Raw genomic sequence first — 21678 nt, 5'->3', positions numbered from 1 at the left:
ACAACAGTTTTTCCATCGTATAAAACGAATAATTGCAACCAGTATGAAACTTATGGTCATTTCTACTTTCCGAGCAAGCTAGGCTTCACCCTAGGGCGTTGCTCCAACACATTGAATAGTTAGGACCTTAGAAGTGAACGCCCGAACCATAAAATGCAAAAAAAATACAACAGTGTTTCCATCATATAACAGGAACAATTGCAACCAGTTTGAAAGTGATGGCCAATTCTACGTTCCGTGCAACCTAGGCTTCTGTCTAGGGCGTTGCTCCACCAGATCGAATAGATAGTGCCTTAGAAGTCAACGCCAGAGGCATAAAATACAATATAAATACAACAGCGTTTCCATCGTATAAAACGAATAATTGCAACCAGTATGAAACTTATGGTCATTTCTGCGTTCCGGGCAACCTAGGCTTCACCCTAGGGCGTTGTTCCACCAGATCGAATAGTTAGGGCCTAAGAAGTGAACGCCAGAAGCATGAAATACAATATAAATACAACAGTTTTTCCATCATATAAAACGAGTAAATGCAACCAGTATGAAAGTTGTGGTCATTTCTACTTTCCGGGCAACCTAGGCTACACCCTAGGGCGTTGCTCCAACAGATTGAATAGTTAGGGCATTAGGAGTCAACGCCAGAAACATAAAATACAATATAAATACAACAGTTTTTCCATCGTATAAAACGAATAATTGCAACCAGTGTGAAAGTTAACGTCATTTCTTCTTTCCGGGCAACCTGGGCTTCACCCTTGGGCGTTTCTCCAACAGATTGAATAGTTAGGGCCTTAGACGTCTACGCCGGAAGCATAAAATGCAATAAAAATACAACAGTTTTTCCATCGTATAAAAGGATTAATTGCAACCAGTTTAAAAGTGATGGCCATTTCTTCGTTCCGGGCAACCTAGGCTTCACTCTAGGGCGTTGCTCCACCAGATCGAATAGTTAGGGCCTTAGAAGTCAACGCCAGAATCATAAAATACAATAAAGATGCAACAGCTTTTCCACCGTATTAAAAGAATAATTTCAACCAGTGTGAATGTTATGGTCATTTCTACATTGCGAGCAACCTATGCCTCACTCTAGGACGTTGATCCAACAGATTGAATAGTTAGGGCCTTAGCAGTCAACGCCCGAAGCATAAAATACAATAAAAATACTACAGTTTTTCCATCATATAAACGGAATAATTGCAACCAGTTTGAAAGTGATGGTCATTTCTACGTTCCGGGCAACCTAGGCTTCACTCTAGGGCGTTGCTCCACCAGATCGAACAGTTAGGGCCTTAGAAGTCAACGCCAGAATCATAAAATTCAATAAAGATGCAACAGTTTTTCCATCGTATAACAGGAGTAACTGCAAACAGTGTGAAAGTACTGGTCATTTCTACGTTCCGGGTAACCTAGGCTTCACTCTAGGGCGTTGTTCCACCAGATCGAACAGTCAGGGCCTAAGAAGGCAACGCCAGAAGCATAATATACAATATAAATATAACAGTTTTTCAATCGTATAAAGCGAATAATAGCAACCAGTGTGAAAGTTATGGTCATTTCTACGTTCCGGGCAACCTAGACTTCACCACAGGGCATTGTTCCACCAGATCGAATAGTTAGGGCCTAAGAAGTGAACGCCAGCAGCATAAAATACAATTTGAATACAACAGTTTTTCCATGATATAAAACGAATAATTGCAACCAGTATGAAAGTTATGGTCATTTCTTCTTTCCGGGCAACCTGGGCTTCACCCTTGGGCGTTGCTCCAACAGATTGAATGGTTAGGGCCTTAGAGGTCAACGCCGGAAGCATAAAATGCAATAAAAATACAACAGTTTTTCCATCGTATAAAAGGATCAATTGCAACCAGTTTGAAAGTGATGGTCATTTCTACGTTCCGGGCAACCTAGGCTTCACTCTAGGGCGTTGCTCCACCAGATCGAATAGTTAGGGCCTTAGAAGTCAACGCCAGAATCATAAAATACAATAGAGATGCAACAGCTTTTCCACCGTATTAAGCGAATAATTTCAACCAGTGTGAATGTTATGGTCATTTCTACATTCCGAGCAACCTAGGCTTCACTCCAGGGCGTTGATCCAACAGATTGAATAGTTTGGGCCTTAGCAGTCAACGCCCGAAGCATAAAACACAATAAAAATACAACAGTTTTTCCATCGTATAAAACGAATAATTGCCACCAGTACGAAACTTATGGTCATTTCTACTTTCCGAGCAATCTAGGCTTCAACCCTAGGGCGTTGCTCCAACAGATTGAATAGTTAGGGCCTTAGAAGTCAACGCCCGAAGCATAAAATGCAATAAAAATACAACAGTGTTTCCATCATATAACAGGAATAATTGCAACCAGTTTGAAAGTGATGGCCAATTCTACGTTCCGGGCAACCTAGGCTTCACTCTATTGCGTTGCTCCACCAGATCGAATAGTTAGTGCCTTAGATGTCAACGCCAGAAGCATAAAATACAATATAAATACAACAGTTTTTCCATTGTATAAAACGAATAATTGCAACCAGTATGAAAATTATGGTCATTTCTACGTTCCGGGAAACCTCGGCTTCACTCTAGGGCGTTGCTCCGCCAGATCGAATAGTTAGTGCATTTGAAGTCAACGCCAGAAGCATAAAATACAATATAAATACAACAGTTTTTCCATCGTATAAAACGAATAATTGCAACCAGTATGAAAGTTAACGTCATTTCTTCTTTCCGGGCAACCTGGGCTTCACCCTTGGGCGTTTCTCCAACAGATTGAATAGTTAGGGCCTTAGACGTCTACGCCGGAAGCATAAAATGCAATAAAAATACAACAGCTTTTCCATCGTATAAGAGGATTAATTGCAACCAGTTTGAAAGTGATGGTCATTTCTACGTTCCGAGCAACCTAGGCTTCACTCTAGGGCGTTGCTCCACCAGATCGAATAGTTAGGGCCTTAGAAGTCAACGCCAGAATCATAAAATACAATAAAGATGCAACAGCTTTTCCACCGTATTAAACGAATAATTTCAACCAGTGTGAATGTTATGGTCATGTCCACATTCCGAGCAACCTATGCTTCACTCTAGGACGCTGATCCAACAGATTGAATAGTTAGGGCCTTAGCAGTCAACGCCCGAAGCATAAAAACAATATAAATACAACAGTTTTTCCATCATATAACAGGAATAATTGCAACCACTTTGAAAGTGATGGTCATTTCTACGTTCCGGGCAACCTAGGCTTCACGCTAGGGCGTTGCTCTACCAGATCGAATAGTTAGGGCCTTAGAAGTCAACGCCAGAAGCATAAAATTCAATAAAGATGCAACAGTTTTTCCATCGTATAACAGGAGTAACTGCAAACAGTGTGAAAGTACTGGTCATTTCTACGTTCCGGGTAACCTAGGCTTCACTCTAGGGCGTTGTTCCACCAGATCGAACAGTCAGGGCCGAAGAAGGCAACGCCAGAAGCATAATATACAATATAAATATAACAGTTTTTCAATCGTATAAAGCGAATAATAGCAACCAGTGTGAAAGTTATGGTCATTTCTACGTTCCGGGCAACCTAGACTTCACCACAGGGCATTGTTCCACCAGATCGAATAGTTAGGGCCTAAGAAGTGAACGCCAGCAGCATAAAATACAATTTGAATACAACACTTTTTCCATGATATAAAACGAATAATTGCAACCAGTATGAAAGTTATGGTCATTTCCTCTTTCCGGGCAACCTAGGCTTCACCCTTGGGCGTTGCTCCAACAGATTGAATGGTTAGGGCCTTAGAAGTCAACGCCGGAAGCATAAAATGCAATAAAAATACAACAGTTTTTCCATCGTATAAAAGGATCAATTGCAACCAGTTTGAAAGTGATGGTCATTTCTACGTTCCGGGCAACCTAGGCTTCACTCTAGGGCGTTGCTCCACCAGATCGAATAGTTAGGGCCTTAGAAGTCAACGCCAGAATCGTAAAATACAATAAAGATGCAACAGCTTTTCCACCGTATTAAGCGAATAATTTCAACCAGTGTGAATGTTATGGTCATTTCTGCATTCCGAGCAACCTAGGCTTCACTCTAGGGCGTTGATCCAACAGATTGAATAGTTAGGGCCTTAGCAGTCAACGCCCGAAGCATAAAATACAATATAAATACAACAGTTTTTCCATCATATAACAGGAATAATTGCAACCAGTATGAAAGTTATGGTCATTTCTACGTTCCGGGCAACCTAGGCTTCACTCTATGGCGTTCTTCCACTACATCGAATAGCAACGGCCTCAGAAGACAACGCCAGAAGCATAAAATACAACAAAAATACAACAGCCTTTCCGTCCTATAACAGGAATAATTGCAACCCGTGTGAAAGTGATGGTCATTTGTACGTTCCAGGCAACCTAGGCTTCACTCTAGGGCGTTGTTCCACCAGATCGAATTGTTAGGGCCTAAGAACTCAACGCCAGAAGCATAAAATACAATATAAGTACAACAGTTTTGCCATCGTATAAAATGAATAATTGCAAACATTGCGAAGGTAATGGTCATTCCACGTTCCGGCCAACCTAGGCGTCACTCTAGTGCGTTGCTCCACCACATCTAATAGCTACGGCCTTAGACGTCAACGCCAGAAGCATAAAACACAATAAAAATACAACAGTTTTTCCATCGTATAAAACGAATAATTGCCACCAGTATGAAACTTATGGTCATTTCTACTTTCCGAGCAAGCTAGGCTTCACCCTAGGGCGTTGCTCCAACACATTGAATAGTTAGGACCTTAGAAGTGAACGCCCGAACCATAAAATGCAAAAAAAATACAACAGTGTTTCCATCATATAACAGGAACAATTGCAACCCGTTCGAAAGTGATGGCCAATTCTACGTTCCGTGCAACCTAGGCTTCTGTCTAGGGCGTTGCTCCACCAGATCGAATAGATAGTGCCTTAGAAGTCAATGCCAGAGGCATAAAATACAATATAAATACAACAGCGTTTCCATCGTATAAAACGAATAATTGCAACCAGTATGAAACTTATCGTCATTTCTGCGTTCCGGGCAACCTAGGCTTCACCCTAGGGCGTTGTTCCACCAGATCGAATAGTTAGGGCCTAAGAAGTGAACGCCAGAAGCATGAAATGCAATATAAATACAACAGTTTTTCCATCATATAAAACGAGTAAATGCAACCAGTATGAAAGTTGTGGTCATTTCTACTTTCCGGGCAACCTAGGCTACACCCTAGGGCGTTGCTCCAACAGATTGAATAGTTAGGGCATTAGGAGTCAACGCCAGAAGCATAAAATACAATATAAATACAACAGTTTTTCCATCGTATAAAACGAATAATTGCAACCAGTGTGAAAGTTAACGTCATTTCTTCTTTCCGGGCAACCTGGGCTTCACCCTTGGGCGTTTCTCCAACAGATTGAATAGTTAGGGCCTTAGACGTCTACGCCGGAAGCATAAAATGCAATAAAAATACAACAGTGTTTCCATCGTATAAAACGAATAATTGCAAACAGTATGAAACTTATGGTCATTTCTACTTTCCGAGCAAGCTAGGCTTCACCCTAGGGCGTTGCTCCTACAGATTCAATAGTTAGGACCTTAGAAGTGAACGCCCGAACCATAAAATGCAAAAAAAATACAACAGTGTTTCCATCATATAACAGGAATAATTGCAACCAGTTTGAAAGTGATGGCCAATTCTACGTTCCGGGCAACCTAGGCTTCTCTCTAGGGCGTTGCTCCACCAGATCGAATAGATAGTGCCTTAGAAGTCAACGCCAGAAGCATAAAATACAATATAAATACAACAGTTTTTCCATCGTATAAAACGAATAATTGCATCCAGTATGAAACTTATGGTCATTTCTACTTTCCGAGCAACCTAGGCTTCACCCTAGGGCGTTGCTCCAACAGATTGAACAGTTAGGGCCTAAGAAGTCAACGCCCGAAGCATAAAATGCAATAAAAATACAACAGAATTTCCATCGTATAAAACGAATAATTGCAACTAGTATGAAACTTATGGTCATTTCTACTTTCCGAGCAAGCTAGGCTTCACCCTAGGGCGTTGCTCCAACACATTGAATAGTTAGGACCTTAGAAGTGAACGCCCGAACCATAAAATGCAAAAAAAATACAACAGTGTTTCCATCATATAACAGGAACAATTGCAACCCGTTTGAAAGTGATGGCCAATTCTACGTTCCGTGCAACCTAGGCTTCTGTCTAGGGCGTTGCTCCACCAGATCGAATAGATAGTGCCTTAGAAGTCAACGCCAGAGGCATAAAATACAATATAAATACAACAGCGTTTCCATCGTATAAAACGAATAATTGCAACCAGTATGAAACTTATGGTCATTTCTGCGTTCCGGGCAACCTAGGCTTCACCCTAGGGCGTTGTTCCACCAGATCGAATAGTTAGGGCCTAAGAAGTGAACGCCAGAAGCATGAAATACAATATAAATACAACAGTTTTTCCATCATATAAAACGAGTAAATGCAACCAGTATGAAAGTTGTGGTCATTTCTACTTTCCGGGCAACCTAGGCTACACCCTAGGGCGTTGCTCCAACAGATTGAATAGTTAGGGCATTAGGAGTCAACGCCAGAAGCATAAAATACAATATAAATACAACAGTTTTTCCATCGTATAAAACGAATAATTGCAACCAGTGTGAAAGTGATGGTCATTTCTTCGTTCCGGGCAACCTAGGCTTCACTCTAGGGCGTTGCTCCACCAGATCGAATAGTTAGGGCCTTAGAAGTCAACGCCAGAATCATAAAATACAATAAAGATGCAACAGCTTTTCCACCGTATTAAACGAATAATTTCAACCAGTGTGAATGTTATGGTCATTTCTACATTGCGAGCAACCTATGCTTCACTCTAGGACGTTGATCCAACAGATTGAATAGTTAGGGCCTTAGCAGTCAACGCCCGAAGCATAAAATACAATATAAATACAACAGTTTTTCCATCATATAACAGGAATAATTGCAACCAGTTTGAAAGTGATGGTCATTTCTACGTTCCGGGCAACCTAGGCTTCACTCTAGGGCGTTGCTCCACCAGATCGAATAGTTAGGGCCTGAGAAGTCAACGCCAGAAGCATAAAATTCAATAAAGATGCAACAGTTTTTCCATCGTATAACAGGAGTAACTGCAAACAGTGTGAAAGTACTGGTCATTTCTACGTTCCGGGTAACCTAGGCTTCACTCTAGGGCGTTGTTCCACCAGATCGAACAGTTACGGCCTAAGAAGGCAACGCCAGAAGCATAATATACAATATAAATGTAACAGTTTTTCAATCGTATAAAGCGAATAATAGCAACCAGTGTGAAAGTTATGGTCATTTCTACGTTCCGGGCAACCTAGACTTCACCACAGGGCGTTGTTCCACCAGATCGAATAGTTAGGGCCTAAGAAGTGAACGCCAGCAGCATAAAATACAATTTGAATACAACAGTTTTTCCATGATATAAAACGAATAATTGCAACCAGTATGAAAGTTATGGTCATTTCTTCTTTCCGGGCAACCTAGGCTTCACTCTATGGCGTTCTTAAACTACATCGAATAGCAACGGCCTCAGAAGACAACGCCAGAAGCATAAAATACAATAAAAATACAACAGTCTTTCCGTCCTATAACAGGAATAATTGCAACCCGTGTGAAAGTGATGGTCATTTGTACGTTCGAGGCAACCTAGGCTTCACTCTAGGGCGTTGCTCCACCAGATCGAATAGTTAGGGCCATAGAAGTCAACGCCAGAATCATAAAATACAATAAAGATGCAACAGCTTTTCCACCGTATTAAACGAATAATTTCTACCAGTGTGAATGTTATGGTCATTTCTACATTGCGAGCAACCTATGCTTCACTCTAGGACGTTGATCCAACAGATTGAATAGTTAGGGCCTTAGCAGTCAACGCCCGAAGCATAAAATACAATATAAATACAACAGTTTTTCCATCATATAACAGGAATAATTGCAACCAGTTTGAAAGTGATGGTCATTTCTACGTTCCGGGCAACCTAGGCTTCACTCTAGGGCGTTGCTCCACCAGATCGAATAGTTAGGGCCTGAGAAGTTAACGCCAGAAGCATAAAATTCAATAAAGATGCAACAGTTTTTCCATCGTATAACAGGAGTAACTGCAAACAGTGTGAAAGTACTGGTCATTTCTACGTTCCGGGTAACCTAGGCTTCACTCTAGGGCGTTGTTCCACCAGATCGAACAGTTAGGGCCTAAGAAGGCAACGCCAGAAGCATAATATACAATATAAATGTAACAGTTTTTCAATCGTATAAAGCGAATAATAGCAACCAGTGTGAAAGTTATGGTCATTTCTACGTTCCGGGCAACCTAGACTTCACCACAGGGCGTTGTTCCACCAGATCGAATAGGTAGGGCCTAAGAAGTGAACGCCAGCAGCATAAAATACAATTTGAATACAACAGTTTTTCCATGATATAAAACGAATAATTGCAACCAGTATGAAAGTTATGGTCCTCTCTTCTTTCCGGGCAACCTAGGCTTCACTCTATGGCGTTCTTAAACTACATCGAATAGCAACGGCCTCAGAAGACAACGCCAGAAGCATAAAATACAATAAAAATACAACAGTCTTTCCGTCCTATAACAGGAATAATTGCAACCCGTGTGAAAGTGATGGTCATTTGTACGTTCGAGGCAACCTAGGCTTCACTCTAGGGCGTTGTTCCACCAGATCGAATTGTTAGGGCCTAAGAACTCAACGCCAGAAGCATAAAATACAATATAAGTACAACAGTTTTGCCATCGTATAAAATGAATAATTGCAAACATTGCGAAGGTAATGGTCATACCACGTTCCGGCCAACCTAGGCGTCACTCTAGTGCGTTGCTCCACCACATCTAATAGCTACCGCCTTAGACGTCAACGCCAGAAGCATAAAACACAATAAAAATACAACAGTTTTTCCATCGTATAAAACGAATAATTGCCACCAGTATGAAACTTATGGTCATTTCTACTTTCCGAGCAACCTAGGCTTCAACACTAGGGCGTTGCTCCAACAGATTGAATAGTTAGGGCCTTAGAAGTCAACGCCCGAAGCATAAAATGCAATAAAAATACAACAGTGTTTCCATCATATAACAGGAATAATTGCAACCAGTTTGAAAGTGATGGCCAATTCTTCGTTCCGGGCAACCTAGGCTTCACTCTATTGCGTTGCTCCACCAGATCGAATAGTTAGTGCCTTAGATGTCAACGCCAGAAGCATAAAATACAATATATATACAACAGTTTTTCCTTCGTATAAAACGAATAATTGCAACCAGTATGAAAATTATGGTCATTTCTATGTTCCGGGAAACCTCGGCTTCACTCTAGGGCGTTGCTCCGCCAGATCGAATAGTTAGTGCATTTGAAGTCAACGCCAGAAGCATAAAATACAATATAAATACAACAGTGTTTCCATCGTATAAAACAAATAATTGCAACCAGTATGAAACTTATGGTCATTTCTACTTTCCGAGCAACCTAGGCTTCACCCTAGGGCGTTGCTCCAACAGGTTGAATAGTTAGGGCCGTAGAAGTCAACGCCCGAAGCATAAAATGCAATAAAAATACTACAGTTTTTCCATCATATAAACGGAATAATTGCATCCAGTTTGAAAGTGATTGTCATTTCTACGTTCCGGGCAACATCGGCTTCACTCTAGGGCGCTGCTCCACCAGATCGAATAGTTAGTGCCTTAGAAGTCAACGCCAGAAGCATAAAATACAATATAAACACAACAGTTTTTCCATCGTATAAGACAAATGATTGCTACCAGTATGGAAGTGATGGTCATTTCTACGTTCCGGGCAACCTAGGCCTCACTCTAGGGCGTTGTTCCACCAGATTGAATAGTTAGGGCCTAAGAAATCAACGCCAGAAGCATAAAATACAATATAAATATAACAGTTTTTCCATCGTATAAAACGAATAATTTCAACCAGTGTGATTGTTATGGTCATTTCTACATTCCGAGCAACCTAGGCTTCACTCTAGGGCGTTGATCCACCAGATAGACTAGTTAGGGCCTTAGAAGTCAACGCCAGAAGCATAAAATTCAATAAAGGTGCAACAGTTTTTCCATCGTATAGCAGGAATAACTGCAAACAGTGTGAAAGTACTGGTCATTTCTACGTTCCTGGTAACCTAGGCTTCACTCTAGGGCGATGTTCCACCAGAGCGAATAGTTAGGGCCTAAGAATGCAACGCCAGAAGCATAAAATACAATATAAATACAACAGTTTTTCCATCTTATAATACGAATAATTGCAACCAGTATGAAAGTTAACGTCATTTCTACTTTCCGGGCAACCTAGGCTTCACCCTAGGGCGTTGCTCCAACAGATTGAATAGCTAGGGCCTTAGAAGTCAACGCCCGAAGCATAAAATACAATATAAATACAACAGTTTTTCCATGATATAACAGGAATAATTGCAACCAGTTTGAAAGTGATGGTCATTTCTACGTTCCGGGCGACCTTAGCTTCACTCTAGGGCGTTGCTCACCAGATCGAATAGTTAGTGCCTTAGAAGTCAACGCCAGAAGCATAAAATGCAATATAAATACAACAGTTTTTCCAACGTATAAAACGAATAATTGCAACCAGTATTAAAGTTATGGTCATTTCTACGTTCCGGGCAACCTAGGCTTCACTCTATGGCGTTCTTCCACTACATCGAATAGCAACGGCCTCAAAAGTCAACGCCTGAAGCATAAAATACAGTAAAAATACAACAGTCTTTCCGTCCTATAACAGGAATAATTGCAACCCGTGTGAAAGTGATGGTCATTTGTACGGCCCAGGCAACCTAGGCTTCACTCTAGGGCGTTGTTCCACCAGATCGAATTGTTAGGGCCTAAGAAGTCAACGCCAGAAGCATAAGATACAATATAAATATAACAGCTTTTCCATCGGATAGAACGAATAATAGCACCCAGTGTGAAAGTTATGGTCACTTCTACGTTCCGGGCAACCTAGGCTTCACTCTAGGGCGTTGCTCCACCAGATCAAACAGTTAGGGCCTTAGAAATAAACGCCCGAAGCATAAAATACAAAATAAATAGAACAGTTTTTCCATTGTATAAAACGAATAATAGCAAACAGTGTGAATGTTATGGTCATTTCTACGTTCCCGGCAACCTAGGCTTCACTCTAGGGCGTTGCTCCACCAGATCAAACAGCTAGGGCCTTAGAAGTCAACGCCCGAAGCATAAAATACAATACAAATATAACAGTTTTTCCATCGTATAGAACGAATAATAGCAACCAGTATGAAAGTTAACGTCATTTCTACTTTCCGGGCAACACAGGCTTCACCCTAGGGCGTTGCTCCTAAAGTATGAATAGTTAGGGCCTTAGAAGTCAATGCCCGAAGCATAAAATGCAATAAAAATACAACAGCTTTTCCATCATATAGCAGGAATTTTTGCAACCAGTTTGAAAGTGATGGTAATTGCTACGTTCCGGGCAACATAGGCTTCACTCTAGGGCGTTGCTCCGCCAGATCGAATAGTTAGTGCCTTAGAAGTCAACGCCAGAAGCATAAAATACAATATAAACACAACAGTTTTTCCATCGTAAAAGACAAATAATTGCTACCAGTATGGAAGTGATGGTCATTTCTACGTTCCGGGCAACCTAGGCCTCACTCTAGGGCGTTGTTCCACCAGATTGAATAGTTAGGGCCTAGGAAATCAACGCCAGAAGCATAAAATACAATATAAATATAACAGTTTTTCCATCGTATAAAACGAATAATTTCAACCAGTGTGATTGTTATGGTCATTTCTACATTCCGAGCAACCTAGGCTTCACTCTAGGGCGTTGATCCACCAGATAGAATAGTTAGGGCCTTAGAAGTCATCGCCAGAAGCATAAAATTCAATAAAGGTGCAACAGTTTTTCCATCGTATAGCAGGAATAACTGCAAACAGTGTGAAAGTACTGGTCATTTCTACGTTCCGGGTAACCTAGGCTTCACTCTAGGGCGTTGTTCCACCAGAGCGAATAGTTAGGGCCTAAGAAGGCAACACCAGAAGCATAAAATACAATATAAATACAACAGTTTTTCCACCTTATAATACGAATAATTGCAACCAGTATGAAAGTTAACGTCATTTCTACTTTCCGGGCAACCTAGGCTTCACCCTAGGGCGTTCTTCCACTACATCGAATAGCAACGGCCTCTGAAGTCAACGCCTGAAGCATAAAATACAATAAAAATACAACAGTCTTTCCGTCCTATAACAGGAATAATTGCAACCCGTGTGAAAGTGATGGTCATTTGAACGTTCCAGGCAACCTAGGCTTCACTCTAGGGCGTTGTTCCACCAGATCGAATTGTTAGGGCCAAAGAAGTCAACGCCAGGAGCATAAGATACAATATAAATATAACAGTTTTTCCATCGTATAAAACGAATAATTGCAACCAGTATGAAAGTTAACGTCATTTCTACTTTCCGGGCAACACAGGCTTCACCCTAGGGCGTTGCTCCTACAGATTGAATAGTTAGGGCCTTAGAAGTCAATGCCCGAAGCATAAAATGCAATAAAAATACAACAGCTTTTCCATCATATAACAGGAATATTTGCAACCAGTTTGAAAGTGATGGTAATTGCTACGTTCCGGGGAACCTAGGCTTCACTCTAGGGCGTTGCTCCGCCAGATCGAATAGTTAGTGCCTTAGAAGTCAACGCCAGAAGCATAAAATACAATATAAACACAACAGTTTTTCCATCGTATAAGACAAATAATTGCTACCAGTATGGAAGTGATGGTCATTTCTACGTTCCGGGCAACCTAGGCCTCACTCTAGGGCGTTGTTCCACCAGATTGAATAGTTAGGGCCTAAGAAATCAACGCCACAAGCATAAAATACAATATAAATATAACAGTTTTTCCATCGTATAAAACGAATAATTTCAACCAGTGTGATTGTTATGGTCATTTCTACATTCCGAGCAACCTAGGCTTCACTCTAGGGCGTTGATCCACCAGATAGACTAGTTAGGGCCTTAGAAGTCAACGCCAGAAGCATAAAATTCAATAAAGGTGCAACAGTTTTTCCATCGTATAGCAGGAATAACTGCAAACAGTGTGAAAGTACTGGTCATTTCTACGTTCCTGGTAACCTAGGCTTCACTCTAGGGCGATGTTCCACCAGAGCGAATAGTTAGGGCCTAAGAATGCAACGCCAGAAGCATAAAATACAATATAAATACAACAGCTTTTCCCATCTTATAATTCGAATAATTGCAACCAGTATGAAGGTTAACGTCATTTCTACTTTCCGGGCAACCTAGGCTTCACCCTAGGGCGTTGCTCCAACAGATTGAATAGCTAGGGCCTTAGAAGTCAACGCCCGAAGCATAAAATACAATATAAATACAACAGTTTTTCCATGATATAACAGGAATAATTGCAACCAGTTTGAAAGTGATGGTCATTTCTACGTTCCGGGCAACCTTAGCTTCACTCTAGGGCGTTGCTCCACCAGATCGAATAGTTAGTGCCTTAGAAGTCAACGCCAGAAGCATAAAATGCAATATAAATAAAACAGTTTTTCCAACGTATAAAACGAATAATTGCAACCAGTATTAAAGTTATGGTCATTTCTACGTTCCGGGCAACCTAGGCTTCACTCTATGGCGTTCTTCCACTACATCGAATAGCAACGGCCTCAAAAGTCAACGCCTGAAGCATAAAATACAGTAAAAATACAAGAGTCTTTCCGTCCTATAACAGGAATAATTTCAACCGGTGTGAAAGTGATGGTCATTTGTACAGCCCAGGCAACCCAGGCTTCACTCTAGGGCGTTGTTCCACCAGATCGAATTGTTAGGGCCTAAGAAGTCAACGCCAGAAGCATAAGATACAATATAAATATAACAGTTTTTCCATCGGATAGAACGAATAATAGCACCCAGTGTGAAAGTTATGGTCACTTCTACGTTCCGGCCAACCTAGGCTTCACTCTAGGGCGTTGCTCCACCAGATCAAACAGTTAGGGCCTTAGAAGTAAACGCCCGAAGCATAAAATACAAAATAAATAGAACAGTTTTTCCATTGTATAAAACGAATAATTGCAACCAGTTTGAAAGTGATGGTCATTTCTACGTTCCGGGCAACCTTAGCTTCACTCTAGGGCGTTGCTCCACCAGATCGAATAGTTAGTGCCTTAGAAGTCAACGCCAGAAGCATAAAATGCAATATAAATAAAACAGTTTTTCCAACGTATAAAACGAATAATTGCAACCAGTATTAAAGTTATGGTCATTTCTACGTTCCGGGCAACCTAGGCTTCACTCTATGGCGTTCTTCCACTACATCGAATAGCAACGGCCTCAAAAGTCAACGCCTGAAGCATAAAATACAGTAAAAATACAAGAGTCTTTCCGTCCTATAACAGGAATAATTGCAACCCGTGTGAAAGTGATGGTCATTTGTACAGCCCAGGCAACCCAGGCTTCACTCTAGGGCGTTGTTCCACCAGATCGAATTGTTAGGGCCTAAGAAGTCAACGCCAGAAGCATAAGATACAATATAAATATAACAGTTTTTCCATCGGATAGAACGAATAATAGCACCCAGTGTGAAAGTTATGGTCACTTCTACGTTCCGGGCAACCTAGGCTTCACTCTAGGGCGTTGCTCCACCAGATCAAACAGTTAGGGCCTTAGAAGTAAACGCCCGAAGCATAAAATACAAAATAAATAGAACAGTTTTTCCATTGTATAAAACGAATAATAGCAACCAGTGTGAATGTTATGGTCATTTCTACGTTCCCGGCAACCTAGGCTTCACTCTAGGGCGTTGCTCCACCAGATCAAACAGCTAGGGCCTTAGAAGTCAACGCCCGAAGCATAAAATACAATACAAATATAACAGTTTTTCCATCGTATAGAACGAATAATAGCAACCAGTGTGAAAGCTAACGTCATTTCTACTTTCCGGGCAACCTAGGCTTCACCCTAGGGCGTTGCTCCAACAGATTGAGTAGTTAGGGCCTTAGAAGTCAACGCCCGATGCATAAAATACAAAATAAATATAACAGTGTTTCCATCGTGTAAAACGAACAATTGCCACCGGTGTGAAAGTTATGGTCATTTCTACGTTCCGGTCAACCTAAGCTTCACCATAGGGCGTTATTCCACCAGATCGAATAGTTAGAGCCTATGAAGTGAACGCCAGAAGCATAAAATACAATATAAATACAACAGTTATTCCATCATACAAAACGAACAATTGCAACCAGTATGAAAGCTAGGGTCATTTCTACTTTACGGGCAACCTGGGCTACACCCTAGGGCGTTGCTCTTACAGATTGAATAGTTAGGGCCTTAGAAGTTAATGCCCGAAGCATAAAATGCAATAAATATACAACAGTTTTTCCATCATATAACAGGAACATTTGCAACCAGTTTGAAAGTGATGGTAATTGCTACGTTCCGTGCAACTTATGCTTCACTCTAGGGCGTTGTTCCACCAGATCGAATTGTTAGGGCCAAAGAAGTCAACGCCAGAAGCATAAGATACAATATAGATATAACAGTTTTTCCATCGTATAGAACGAATAATAGCAACCAGTCTGAAAGTTATGGTCACTTCTACGTTCCGGGCAACCTAGGCTACACCCTAGGGCGTTGCTCCAACAGATTGAATAGTTAGGGCCTTAGAAATCAATGCCCGAAGCATAAAATGCAATAAAAATACTACAGTTTTTCCATCATATAAACGGAATAATTGCAACCAGTTTGAAAGTGATGGTCATTTCTACGTTCCGGGCAACATCGGCTTCACTCTAGGGCGTTGCTCCACCAGATCGAATAGTTAGTGCCTTAGAAGTCAACGCCAGAAGCATAAAATACAATATAAACACAACAGTTTTTCCATCGTAAAAGACAAATAATTGCTACCAGTATGGAAGTGATGGTCATTTCTACGTTCCGGGCAACCTAGGCCTCACTCTAGGGCGTTGTTCCACCAGATTGAATAGTTAGGGCCTAAGAAATCAACGCCAGAAGCATAAAATACAATATAAATATAACAGTTTTTCCATCGTATAAAACGAATAATTTCAACCAGTGTGATTGTTATGGTCATTTCTACATTCCGAGCAACCTAGGCTTCACTCTAGGGCGTTGATCCACCAGATAGAATAGTTAGGGCCTTAGAAGTCATCGCCAGAAGCATAAAATTCAATAAAGGTGCAACAGTTTTTCCATCGTATAGCAGGAATAACTGCAAACAGTGTGAAAGTACTGGTCATTTCTACGTTCCCGGTAACCTAGGCTTCACTCTAGGGCGTTGTTCCACCAGAGCGAATAGTTAGGGCCTAAGAAGGCAACGCCAGAAGCATAAAATACAATATAAATACAACAGTTTTTCCACCTTATAATACGAATAATTGCAACCAGTATGAAAGTTAACGTCAATTCTACTTTCCGGGCAACCTAGGCTTCACCCTAGGGCGTTCTTCCACTACATCGAATAGCAACGGCCTCTGAAGTCAACGCCTGAAGCATAAAATACAATAAAAATACAACAGTCTTTCCGTCCTATAACAGGAATAATTGCAACCCGTGTGAAAGTGATGGTCATTTGTACGTCCCAGGCAACCTAGGCTTCACTCTAGGGCGTTGTTCCACCAGATCGAATTGTTAGGGCCTAAGAAGTCAACGCCCGAAGCATAAAATACAATACAAACATAACAGTTTTTCCATCGTATAGAACGAATAATAGCAACCAGTGTGAAAGTTAACGTCATTTCTACTTTCCGGGCAACCTAGGCTTCACCCTAGGGCGTTGCTCCAACAGATTGAGTAGTTAGGGCCTTAGAAGTCAACGCCCGATGCATAAAATACAAAATAAATATAACAGCTTTTCCATCGTGTAAAACGAACAATTGCTACCGGTGTGAAAGTTATGATCATTTCTACGTTCCGGTCAACCTAGGCTTCACCATAGGGCGTTCTTCCACCAGATCGTATAGTTAGGGCCTAAGAAGTGAACGCCAGAAGCATAAAATACAATATAAATACAACAGTTTTTCCATCATACAAAACGAATAATTGCAACCAGTATGAAAGCTAGGGTCATTTCTACTTTACGGGCAACCTAGGCTACACCCTAGGGCGTCGCTCTTACAGATTGAATAGTTAGGGCCTTAGAAGTTAATGCCCGAAGCATAAAATGCAATAAATATACAACAGTTTTTGCATCATATAACAGGAACATTTGCAACCAGTTTGAAAGTGATGGTAATTGCTACGTTCGGGGCAACTTATGCTTCACTCTAGGGCGTTGCTCCACCAGATCGAATAGTTAGTGCCTTAGAAGTCAACGCCATAAGCATAAAATACAATATAAATACAACAGTTTTTCCATCTTATAAAACGAATAATTGCAACCAGTATGAAAGTTAACGTCATTTCTACTTTCCGGGCAACCTAGGCTTCACCCTAGGGCGTTGCTCCAACAGATTGAATAGTCAGTGCCTTAGAAGTCAACGCCGGAAGCATAAAATGCAATAAAAATACAACAGCTTTTCCATCGTATAAAAGGATTAATTGCAACCAGTTTGAAAGTGATGGACATTTCTACGTTCCGGGCAACCTAGGCTTCACTCTAGGGCGTTGCTCCACCAGATCGAATAGTTAGGGCCTTACAAGTCAACGCCAGGAGCATAAAATAAGATATAAGTGCAACAGCTTTTCCATCGTATAAAATGAATAATTGCAAACATTGCGAAAGTAATGGTCATTCCACGTTCCGGGCAACCTAGGCGTCACTCTAGTGCGTTGCTCCACCACATCTAATAGCTACGGCCTTAGACGTCAAAGACAGAAGCATAGAATACAATAAAGATGCAACAGCTTTTCCATCGTATAAAACGAATAATTGCACCCAGTGTGAAAGTAATGGTCATTTCTACTTTCCGCGCAACCTAGGCATCACCCTAGTTCGTTGCTCCAACAGATTGAATTGTTAGGACCTTAGAAGTCGATGCACGAAGCATAAAATGCAATAAAAAGACAACAGTCTTTCCATCATGTAACAGGAATAATTGCAACCAGTTTGAAAGTGATGGTCATTTCTACGTTCCGGGCAACCTAGGCGTCACTGTAGGGCGTTGGTCCACCACAGCTAATAGCTACGGCCTTAGAAGTCAACGCCAGAAGCATAAAATACAATATCAATACAACAGCTTTTCCGTCGTATAAAATGAATAATTGCAAACAGTGTGAAAGTACTGGTCATTTCTACGTTCCGGGTAACCTAGGCTTCACTCTAGGGCGTTGTTGCACCAGATCGAACAGTTAGTTCCTCAGAAGTCAACGCCAGAAGCATAAAATACAATATAAATATAACAGTTTTTCCATCGTATAAAACGAATAATAGCAACCAGTGTGAAAGTTCTCGTCATTTCTACGTTCCGGGCAACCTAGGCGTCACCCTAGGGCGTTGCTCCACCACATCTAATAGCTACGGCCTTAGAAGTCAACGCCAGGAGCATAAAATACAATATAAATACAACGGCTTTCCCATCGTATAAAACGAATAATTGCAAACAGTGTGAAAGTAATGGTCATTTCTACGTTCCGGGGATCCTATGCGTCACTCTAGGGCGTTGCTCCACCATATCTAATAGCTAAGGCCTTAGAAGTCAACGCCAGAAGCACAAAATACAATGAAAATGCAACAGTTTTTCCATCGTATAGCATGACTAATTGCAACCAGTGCGAAAGTAATGATCATATCGACATTTCGGTCATCCTAGGATTAACTCTGAGGAGTTGCTCCACCAGATCGAAGAGTTAGGGCCTAAGAAGTGAACGCCAGAAGCATAAAATACAATATAAATACAACAGTCTTTTCATCGTATAAAACGAATAATTGCAACCAGTATGAAAGTTATGGTCATTTCTACTTTCCGGGCAACCTAGGCTTCACCCTATGGCGTAGCTCCCACAGATTGAATAGTTAGGGCCTTAGAAGTCAATGCCCGAAGCATAAAATGCAATAAAAATACAACAGTTTTTCCATCATATAACAGGATAAATTGCAACAAGTTTGAAAGTGATGGTCATTTCTACGTTCCGGGCAACCTAGGCTTCACTCTAGGGCGTTGCTCCACCAGATCGAACAGCTAGGGCCTTAGAAGTCAACGCCCGAAGCATAAAATACAAAATAAATAGTACAGTTTTTCAATCGTATAAAACGAATAATTTCTACCAGTGTGGAAGTTATGGGCATTTCTACTTTCCGGGCAACCTAGGCTTCACCCTAGGGCGTTGTTCCACCAGATGGAATAGTTAGGGCCCAAGAAGTCATCGCCAGAAGCATAAAACACGATATAAATACAACAGTTTTTCCATCGTATAAAACGAATAATCGCAGCCAGTATGAAAGTTATGGTCATTTCTACTTTCCGAGCAACCTAGGCTTCACCCTAGGGAGTTGCACCACCAGATCGAATAGTTAGGGCCTTAGAAGTCAACGCCCGAAGCATAAAATACAAGATATATAGAACAGCTTTTCCATCGTATAAAACGAATAGTTGCTACAGGTGTGAAAGTTATGGTCATTTCTACGTTCCGGGCAACCTGGGTTTCACTCCAGGGCGTTGCTCCACCAGTTCGCATAGTTAGGTCATAAGAAGTCAACGCCAGAAGCATAAAATACGATATAAATACAACAGCTTTTCCATCGTATAGAACGAATAATTGCAACCAGTGTGAAAGTAATGGTCATTTCTACGTTCCGAGCAAGCTAGGCGTCACTTTTGGGCGTTGCTCCACCGCATCTAATAGCTACGGCCTTAGAAGTCAACGCCAGGAGCATAAAATACAATATAAATACAACGGCTTTCCCATCGTATAAAACGAATAATTGCAACCAGTGTGAAAGTAATGGTCATTTCTACGTTCCGAGCAAGCTAGGCGTCACTTTTGGGCGTTGCTCCACCGCACCTAATAGCTACGGCCTTAGAAGTCAACGCCAGAGGCATAAAATACAATATAAATACAACAGCTTTTCCATCGTACAAAATGAATAATACCAAACAGTGTGAAAGTAATTGTCATTTCTACGTTCCGGGCAAACTAGGCTTCACTCTAGGTCGTTGCTCCACCAGATCAAATAGCTAGCGACTTAGAATTAAACGCCAGAAGCATAGAATACAATAAAAATACAACAGTTTTTCCATCTTATAACAGGAATAATTGCAACCAGTGTGAATGTAGTGGTCATTTCTACGTTCCGGGCAACCTAGGTTTCACTCTAGGGCGTTGCTCCACCAGGTCGAACAGTTAGGGCCTAAGAAGTCAACGCCAGAAGCATAAAATACGATATAAATACAACAGCTTTTACATCGTATAAAACGAATAATTGCAACCAGTGTGAGAGTTCTGGTCATTTCGACGTTCCGGGCAACCTAGGCTTCACTCCAGGGTGTTGCTCCACCAAATCGAATAGTTAGGGCCTTAGAAGTCAACGCCAGGATCATAAAATACAATAAAAATACAACAGTTTTTCCATCGTATAACAGGATTAATTGCAACCAGTTTGAAAGTGATGGTCATTTCTACGTTCCGGGCAACCTAGGCTTCACTCTAGGGCGTTGCTCCACTAGATCGAATAGCTAGGGCCTTAGAAGTCAACGCCAGAGGCTTAAAATACAATATAAATACAACAGCTCTTCCATTGTATAAAACGAATAATTGCAACCAGTGTGAAAGTTATGGTTATTTCTACGTTCCGGGCAACCTAGGCTTCACTCTAGGGCGTTGCTCCACCAGATCGAATAGCTAGGTCCTTAGAAGTCAACGCCAGAAGCATAAAATACGATATAAATACAACAGCTTTTCCATGGTATAAAATGAGTAATTGCAAACAGTGTGAAAGTAATGGTCATTTCTACGTTCCGGGCAACCTAGGCTTCACTCTACGGCGTTGTTCCACCAGATCGAATAGTTAGGGCCTAAGAAGTCAACACCAGAAGAATAAAATACAAAATAAATACAACAGCCTTTACACCGTATAAAACGAATAATTGCAACCTGTGTGAAGGTTATGGTCATATCTACGTTCCGGGCAACCTAGGCTTCACTGTAGGGCGTTGCTCCACCAGATCGAAGTGTTAGGGCCTAAGAAGTCAACGCCCGAAGCATAAAATACGATATAAATACAACAGCTTTTCCATCGTATTAAATGAATAATTGCAAACAGTGTGAAAGTAGTGGTCATTTCTACGTTCCGAGCATCCTAGGCTTCACTCTAGGGCGGTGCTCCACCATATCGAATAGCTACGGCCTTAGAAGCCTACGCCTGAAGCATAAAATACAATACAAATACAACAGCCTTTTCATCGTATAACAGGAATAATTTCAAAATCGTGAAAGTAATGATCATTTCGGCGTTTCGGGCATCCTAGACTTAAATCTGAGGCATTGCTCCACCAGATCGAATAGTTAGGGCCTAAGAAGTCAACGCCAGAAGCATAAAATACAATATAAATACAACAGTGTTTCCATCGTATAAAACAAATAATTGGAACCAGTATGAAACTTATGGTCATTTCTACTTTCCGAGCAACCTAGGCTTCACCCTAGGGCGTTG

The sequence above is a fragment of the Calliopsis andreniformis genome, unplaced genomic scaffold (assembly GCF_051401765.1).
Source record: "Calliopsis andreniformis isolate RMS-2024a unplaced genomic scaffold, iyCalAndr_principal scaffold0024, whole genome shotgun sequence".
Lineage (NCBI taxonomy): Eukaryota > Metazoa > Arthropoda > Insecta > Hymenoptera > Andrenidae > Calliopsis > Calliopsis andreniformis.
Note: the sequence above shows the minus strand (reverse complement) of the source record.